Genomic DNA, 8,690 nt, shown 5'->3' with positions numbered 1-8,690 from the left:
ATAGCTACTGAGCAGCAATAAAAATGTTAAGTGGTAATGTCTGATCCAAGTCTAGCCAGGAAAAAGTTGGGTTTGGCTATTTGTGGGTGGGATTTAAACTGAAAAAATAGGCTGTTCAGATAGTTTATTTGCAGCTATTCATTTCACCAGCTTTAAAGATATTATAGCATAATACGTATGGGGACAGATTCTCTGGGATACTGGAGCAGCACTCAGTGGACCTGGGGGTGGGGCATAAGTTGCATTGCACCACATTTTTCTCCCCACAACCAGTTTCTAGAGGTAGCCAGGGGCCAGACTGGTTCTTCGTGCAAGACAAAGCAGCATCAGGATTGTTCTACTTGTGTTAATAGAAAGGGGCTCTTGTTTAGGATCCATTCTGCCGGCACTGGGTGTTCTTTCATACCCTCTGCTATCCCCAAACATGTTACTCCAAGGAGCCAGGAATGGATGAACTGGAGCCAGCTATGTTATTGTTTTGACATGCAGGAATTCCCTATGCAAGAGAAATCCCAGCAGGCTGTTTAAGCCAGTTTCCTTCTGCATTTTGCCACAGAAGTAGCACAAAGGGGACAGAACAGGTCCGGTGATCTGGTCTAAGATTTCTGACATACATGCAGCCTATGAGAATCACCACTTAGAAATAATAAAACAGGGAAATGTGGCAGGAACTGTTATTAAAGGGCATAACTCCCTTATTGCTATTAACAGATCCAGCCCTATATTCCTAGCACACCCAAACTCTCCTTGATTCATCCAAAGCTCCTAGAGAGATCAATGGAAGCTTTGTGTGCACCAGGAATACAGGTTCAAGCTCTAACTCCTGAACAAATATACATCTGAGATACTAACCTTCACCTGACCCCCCTAGACTAGCAACTTCCATACAGCTGTTAACAGCCTCGGACACCAATGAATTGTCCCACGCAAAATATACTGAACAACAAGAGATTTAAATCCTAGCTCTGTCTATGACTACACAGAGAATTTTTCTGAAACCAAACTACTTCTAAGTGGGAATAATGTTTGTATCTTGTTTACTTTTCCCCTACATGATTCCATAGCTTTGTAACATGAAAACCTAGATTAGGCAGTCATAAATGCCCCTGAACATGAGTCAGCCATACCCTCTTTCTTAGAGAGGAAATAATGTGATATTTCAGCTTCTTGCATCTGTTTATGTCAGGGGTTCTCAGACTTTTGTACTGGTGACCCCTTTCACACAGCCCCTTATACATTAAAAACATTTTTTATATATTTAACACCATTATAAAGGCTGGAGGCAAAGGCGGGGTTTGGGGTGGAGGCTGACAGCTCATGACCCCCCATGTAATAACCTCACGACCCCCTGAGGGGTCCTGACCCCCAGTTTGAGAACCCCTGGTTTATGTTGTCATGTTATAAACATATCTGTCCTTTGAAAGCTGCAAAAGACTGTTTAAAAGGGAGGGAAAATTAAACAGAAATAGTTAAGTTACAAGGATGTGCAAGTTTAGAGCCCAATTTCAAACCTGGGTTCCTAGGCACCCAAACCCACATTTAAGATCTAAACATGAATATTTAGGTGACTAAATGCCCATTTAGGAGTCTACATCTGTACTGAGGTACTTAAGGTTTAGTGGCCTTTTTGAAAATTAAACCTACACACTTAAATTAACAAAAACAAGAAAGTTCCCAGTTAGGGTTACCATTCCATCCTTAATTCTCCAGGCACCACATATAGTCAGTGGATTTTAGAACAATGGATCATTTTATCAGCAAGACCTGAAATATCTAGGTGCAAGGGAGAGCTAAGGATAGAGAAGGAGTCTAGACTGTGAAAAGTAAAATTATGGTTCATTGTACATGGCCATAGAATAAAGGAGAAAAAGGAGCAAAACACCCATCCCTGCTCTCTCATTCTAGCTTGCATGAAGCAGCAGAGCAGTCTGTACATGCCATTCCCAAGTGGGTGGAGTCTTTCTGCCTTCCCTGTTTCCCCTGTCTACTCCCCCCCCCCCCACAACACACACACGGGGATGTGTGCTGTGCAGGGTATAGGCCTAGATATTTAAACTGCAGTTCAACTAGAAAACAAGAGGCAGATTGTGTCCATCAGAGTCAATCTGATTCCCAGGCTACTGTTGCCCTATACTTGTTTGGGGTTCATGACAAAGCCACAAAAGAGCAATAATTTACTAGCCAGACATATTGGTGTGTCAGCTTTCTAGTGCCATACTGAAAGTCTAAATAGTTCCAGAAACTTACAAGGTATAGCTTACTGAAAAAATAACCTACTGAATCTGAAGCAGGTGGTTTCTTTTTGTGTTGAGTTCAGCAGTAAGGACTGACTATGGGAAACAGTCAAACTTAAAAGTAAATTGGCTTTTAATACTTGACTCGCATGCACCATTATTTGTTCTCGTTGCTATGTAATCAATGTGGGGGCATAGGTCTAAAAGTGAGAGAGCCAGAAGAAATTAATACTATCTGCACAATGTTTTCATGTAGTTAATAGGACGCACATTATAGAACCAGCTAATTTCAAAGTAAAGCCAGACAGCAGTGCTGATAGGATTCAGCAATGTTAGAGTGAAGTATGATCATAAATGAACTATGTAAAAATGAGAACTTCTTACTCCACTTCATATATGTATAGTTTCATTCAGAGTCATAGCTGCTTATATTAGGGACAAAAAGAGGTTTTATATTCTCAATTCCTGCTAGTACTTAAAGCACATTACAACAGGAGAGTTGAGCTGGATTCTGTTCTGCCTCATGCATTGCCAATTGCAGGCCAAAAATCTGCCTTCTTTCAAATCTCTGCAACCCCACTGAAGACAACTGAGTGGTAGAAATATTACCAAAAGAATTTGGCCTGCAGATGAATGAGGCAGAATGAATTCAGCTTGATTCTCATATCTTAGACTGAATTTGTAAGATTAATAGAACCATCTTTATTTGTGAACAGCAAGTTTGTTCTTCAAATCAATGCCACGATAAAAATTAAACCCCACAATCTGAGTTTACCATCATTTTTAGAGCAGAGTGACACTAAATCAATTAATGGATTCCAAAGCCAGAAAGGACCATTGTGAGCATCTAGTCTGACCTTCTGTACAACACAGGCCATAGGGCATCCCAAAAATAATTCCTAGAACAGAGCTTTTAGAAAAACACCCAATCTTGATTTAAATGTTGCCAGTGACAGAGAATTGAGTACGACCATATACAAATTGTTCCAGCACTGCTGGATGCAATGTGTTTGACTGTTCTTATGCTACATGCTTAGCTGGCTTCTCTCTTGAACTGGGTCTTAAATTCAAAGAAGTACAAAGTGAAGATTAGTGTCTTTTAAAATAAGTCTATCAAGTACATAATGTATTCCAAAGCTCACTTTGTCTGCACTTGATTCAGTCTTGAAAATCTAGGGTGTCAATTGCTGTCTTCCTAACAAAGCAGTTTTACAAAATGGAAATTGTTTGGTTTTCTTCTTTGTTCTGAGATGCAGTGTAACTTGTAAACTAAGAAATATTTTTTTAAAAGTGACAATTAAGCACCCAACTCCAATTGAGAGTCATTGGTGCCTTTGAAAATCTCCCTTGAAAGCCTAAAGGCGTATTGACACAGTCTGTCAGTGTATGACAAGCACAGGTTTAAATCTACAGCACTCTAGCCCTAATGCTCACTAAATCGCCAGGTGGACCCTGCTACCATGCACTAAAAGTCCTGGAGTATGCTTTGACATACTATGCTTTGAAACAGCAGTCCATCACCTGTATTCTAAGTCACTGTAGTCCTTGAAATGTGAAAAATACGGTTTAGTTCTTCATGTAATTATTGGTAAAATTAGAGGCGCTCTACTTGCTTTACCTGTAAAGGGTTAAAAAAGCCCATAGATAAAAAGAAGGGAGTGGGCACCTGACCAAAAGAGCCAATGGGAGGGCTAGAACTTTTAAAATTGGGGGAAAAGCTTTCCCTTTGTCTGTTTTGTTGTTGTTCTCTGGAGCGAGGAGACGCAGAGTGGGAACTATGAAGTAGGAAGCTTTAAGCCAGGTATGAAAAACTATCAGCTCATACCTAGAGATTGCTTATCTGAAACCCAATATATGTAAGTAAGTCAGGGAAGGTCTAGGAAGACGTGATTAGGCTTATTTCCTATTGACTTGTGGACGCCTCTGTGCTAACCTCAGTTGCTTTCGTTTTGCTTGTAACCTTTAAGCTGAACCTCAAGAGAGCTATCTTGATGCTTAATTTTTGTAATTTTTTTTTGATCTAGCAAAAAGCCTAACTTCCAGATGTATTTTCTTTCTTTTTGCTTAATAAAATTTACCTTTTTTAAGAACAGGATTGGATTTTTGTGTCCCTAAGAGGTTTGTGCATATGTTGTTTAATTAGCCAGTGGCAAGAGCTGATTTCCTTTGTTTTTCTTTCTCAGCTCTTCCCTGGAGGGGAGGGGGGGAGAAAAAGGGCTTGAGGGTACCCCACAGGAAGGAATTCCCAAGTGTGCCTTTCTGGGTTCTCAAAATGGGTTTTTTTGCATTTGGGTAGTGGCATTATCTACCCATCCCAAGTCAGAGAGAACCCGTAACCTTGGGAGTTTAATACATGCCTGGACTGGGCAGTATTAGTTTTTAGAATCCTTGCGGGGCCCCACCTTCTGCACTTGAAGTGCCAGAGTGGGGAATCAGCCTTGACAAAAAGTTTTTGGTTTTTCCCTTAATTATGAATACATTCAGAAGCTTTTTTTAAATTGTCTGGTTAAAGGACCAGAAGACAAAGATTTGTGTTCCTAAGGCCTTATCTACACTATACAGTTTTGTTGGCATAAGGCAGCTTTTGCCAACAAAACAGTGGAGGTGTGCACATTACAATGCTACTTTTTGCAGCAAAACTTTCCTGTTTTGCCAATAAAACCATCTCGATGAGAGGCATAGAGCTTTTAGCAGCAAAGTTAAAGTGGGAAAGTTAAAGCAACAAAGCACCAGTGTAGACGCTGCTGTTTGTTATGTCCATGTAACTGGCTTCCCCCAATATCCCACAATGCTTGCCATGCCACTCTGCTCACTGTTTTGAACTCTGCTGCCCTGCAGGCATATGCCTCTCCCTTTTCAAAGCTCCAGGAAGCTTTGGTATTCTTCAGTGTGGAGAGCTCATATGATGAGCATGCCAGCAGGAAAACAGCAACATGCTTTCCTGCCTGGAGTGAAGGGAAGGGGTGGATCATTGGTCTGTGGGCCGAGGAGGATGTGGGAGAACTCAGAGAGAATCACAGAGCCATTAACATGAAATCCCGCTCTCCCTGGCACTAGAAACATAGCAGCAGGCAGAGCGGGGGTGGGGGGAGGGAGAGAGAGAGAGAGAGAGAGACTGCTTTGCAGAGCCAGGGAGGTAGGCGGGAGCTGATGTGGGGGGATCCCCACCCATTGCCTCAGAATTGGTTGGTTCCAGCTGCTGTCTGAACTTAAAGAAACAGTATGCAACACATTCACTCTCCCCTAACACACACACTCCCCCCCCACACACACACTCCCTGTCACACACTTTCCCGGCCAATGGGAGCTGCGGGGGCAGCACTTGGGGCGGGACAAGCGTGCGGAGTGGAGCCCCCTGGCTGACCCTATGCATAGGAGCCAGAGAGGGAATATGCCACTTCTTCCAGGAGCCATGCAGAGCCACAGCACGCACGCAGGGGCGCAAGCTCCCAACCCCGCTCCCCAGCTGGAGCAGGGCAAGCCCTGGACCCCACTCCCCGGCGGAAGCTCGAGGGCTGGATTAAAAAGTCTGAAGGGCCGGATGTGGCCCCTGGGCCGTAGTTTGCCCACCGCTGATCTAAGAGCTGCTATTGTGGATTCACTCTGCTGACACAAGCAGCAGATTGTAGACATGCAACAGTGGTTTAATTAAAGCAATGCTGTATGTGGGCATAACTTTTGTTGACAAAACTCTGTAGTGTAGACATAGCCTAAGTCACTCAGGTGCTTTTGACAATCCCAACCATTTTCAACAGTCTGGGATACCTATCAATGAATCTCTCAGAATAATGCAAAATAGCATACTCCGCATTCCAAAAGACACAAGAAGCAGGCCTGACTTGTGAAAAGGTCATTGACCCTTTTCACACTACCAGATTATTTACTACCTTGATGTAATAATTGTTCCTCTCCAAAGCATTCTATTGATCTGAATGGAAGTTCTATGAAAAGGCTGATGACAAAGCATGACCCAGTGAAGAACTTCATTTAAAAATAGAGTCAAAGCTAGGGCTAGACCTTTACAATATTGATTGTGACAAGTTTGATGCACTGTTAATAGTTATTTTCTACTTACAGCCCAAGAGAGAGCTGCAGATTTAAGTAATGGCAGCATCATTAGAGTCAGGCTGTCATTATTTTAGATATTACTATTTGGTGATTGGTGTCAATGTCTTTGTAGATCAAAAAAAAATCTGCTCATTTACTAAATAATCAGAAAAGCAGTCAAAGGTTGGTCTGCATATTACACATTCTGTATAACATTAGTGCACGTATAAAAACTAGGATATCTGACAAAAAGGCACTAAGGCATATCGTCCCAAAGAGCACACATATAGCTCATTTTAGTTGAGTGAGAATAGATTTGTCAATGTTTACCATTAGTGTTATATTTGAGATCTGGAGGCCTTGTTAATATTCTACAGTACCGTCCAATGTGCAGCAAAAAATGTAACCTGTAGAAAGGATGCAGGTTCTACCCTTCTCTCAATGTACACATCAGTTCACAAAACAGGGGAGGAGATGACTTCACAGATGAGGTCAAACACCAGGAAACAAGGAACTAAGCACTGTTTTTCTCCCTTCAGGAGGACAAAATGTTGATGAGGCTTAGGCATTCTCATTCCTAATCCATTAGTAGGGCCCTACCAAATTCACAGCCATGAAAAATGCATCACAGACCATGAAATCCAGTCTCCCCATGAAATCCGATCTTGTGTACTTTTACTCTATACTATATAGATTTAATGGGAGAGACCAGGGTTTCTCAAATTGGGTCAGGACCCCCAAAAGGGGGTTGCTGGAGAGGGGATTGGAGGATTATTGTAGGAGGGTCACAATATTGCCACTCTTACTTCTACACTGCCTTCAGAGATGGATGGCAGGAAAGCAGTGGTGTCTGGAGAGACACCCAGCTCTGAAGGCAGTGCCCTGACAGCAGCAGCACAAAAGTAAGGGTGGCAATACCATGCCATGCCACCCTTTCTTCTGTGCTGCTGCTAGCGGCAGTATTGCCTTCAGAGCTGGGCTCCCAGCCAGCAGCCGCTACTTTCCAGCCACCCACCAGGGGCTGCTGTGGCACCAGAACAGAGAGCAGCCACTCCCAGGCCAGCCCCAGCTGCAGATAGGGAAGAGAAGAGGCTGGCCACATGGAGATGGGGAGGAGGGATGGCTGAGTGGGGGTGCAAGGACACATGGGCTAGGGGCAGAGGTGCCTGACTGAACGGGAAAGGCTTTGGGCTAGGAAGTCAGTATGGGGAAGGCCCCTTAACAAACCCTCCTCCTCTCAAAAAAACCAAAAACACACACCACACATACAAAGAAGTTCCATACTTCTTCCGCTGGAGCTGTGGGCTGCAGGTCTGCTCATCTCCAGCTCTGCCATCCAAATGAGCTAATTCCCTGTCTTTTAATCCCACCAGCAGATGGAGCATTTGCTGCAGGTATGTGGAGCAGGGCTGGCTAAGCCCAAAATAAATTCTTAACCCCTGGTTGCCCAATGTGGGGTTTGTACACCCATCACACCCTGGCTCTGGGCCTCTAGACCAATGGTTCTCAAACTAGGGCCGCCACTTGTTCAGGGAAAACCCCTGGCAGGCCGGGCCAGTTTGTTTACCTGCCGCGTCCACTGGTTCGGCTAATCACAGCTCCCAGTGGCCGCGGTTCACTGCTCCAGGCCAATGGGGGATGCGGGAAGTGATGGCCAGTACGTCCCTCAGCCCATGCCGCTTCCTGCAGCTCCAGTTGGCTTGTTGACCCCCGTCAAAGAATTCTAGTAGATTGGGGAGGTATGATTTCCCTTTACAAAAACTATGTTGACTCTTCCCCAACAAATTATGTTCATCTATGTGCCTGACAATTTTGTTCTTTACCATAGTTTCAACCAGTTTGCCTGGTACTGAAGTTAGGCTTTCCAGCCTGTAATTGCCAGGATCACCTCTGGAGCCTTTTTTTAAAAATGGCCATCACATTAGCTATCCTCCAGTCATCTGTACAGAAGCTGATTTAAATGCTAGCTTACATACCACAGTTAGTAGTTCTGCAATTTCACATTTGCGTTCCTCAGAACTCTTGGGTGAATACCATCTGGTCCTGGTGTCTTATTACTGTTTAATTTATCAATTTGTTCCAAAACCACCTCTAATGACACCTCAAGCTGGGACAGTTCCTCAGATTTATCGTCTAAGAATGGTGAAAATATAATGCCACTATATAAATCTATGGTATGCCCACATGTTGAGTATTGTGTGTAGTTCAGGTCACCCCATCTCAAAAAAGATATTAGAATTGGAAAAAGTAATGGCAAAGATTATTAGAGTTATGGAACTGCTTCCATATGAAGATTAAAAAGACTGGGACTGTTCACTTTTGAGAAGAGACAACTGAGACAAAGAGTTTTGATAGAGGTCTATAAAAGCAAGAATGGTGTGAAAAAAGTGAATAGGGAAATGTTAGTTA

General features: G+C 43.3%; 1 long non-coding RNA gene across 1 annotated transcript in view; it reads left to right on the top strand.

Moving 5' to 3' along the window:
• The first annotated feature begins 3,930 nt into the window (after positions 1-3,930).
• LOC123369651 overlaps positions 3,931-8,690 on the top strand; it is a 34,345-nt gene continuing 29,585 nt past the window's right edge. Inside the window, exon 1 of the long non-coding RNA XR_006579117.1 lies at positions 3,931-4,035. This is a non-coding gene — a long non-coding RNA (uncharacterized LOC123369651). The remainder of the gene's footprint in view (positions 4,036-8,690) is intronic.

This window comes from Mauremys mutica, chromosome 4 (assembly GCF_020497125.1).
Source record: "Mauremys mutica isolate MM-2020 ecotype Southern chromosome 4, ASM2049712v1, whole genome shotgun sequence".
Lineage (NCBI taxonomy): Eukaryota > Metazoa > Chordata > Testudines > Geoemydidae > Mauremys > Mauremys mutica.
The sequence above is the reverse complement of the archived record's forward strand: the minus strand, read 5'-3'. Positions and strand labels throughout refer to the sequence as shown.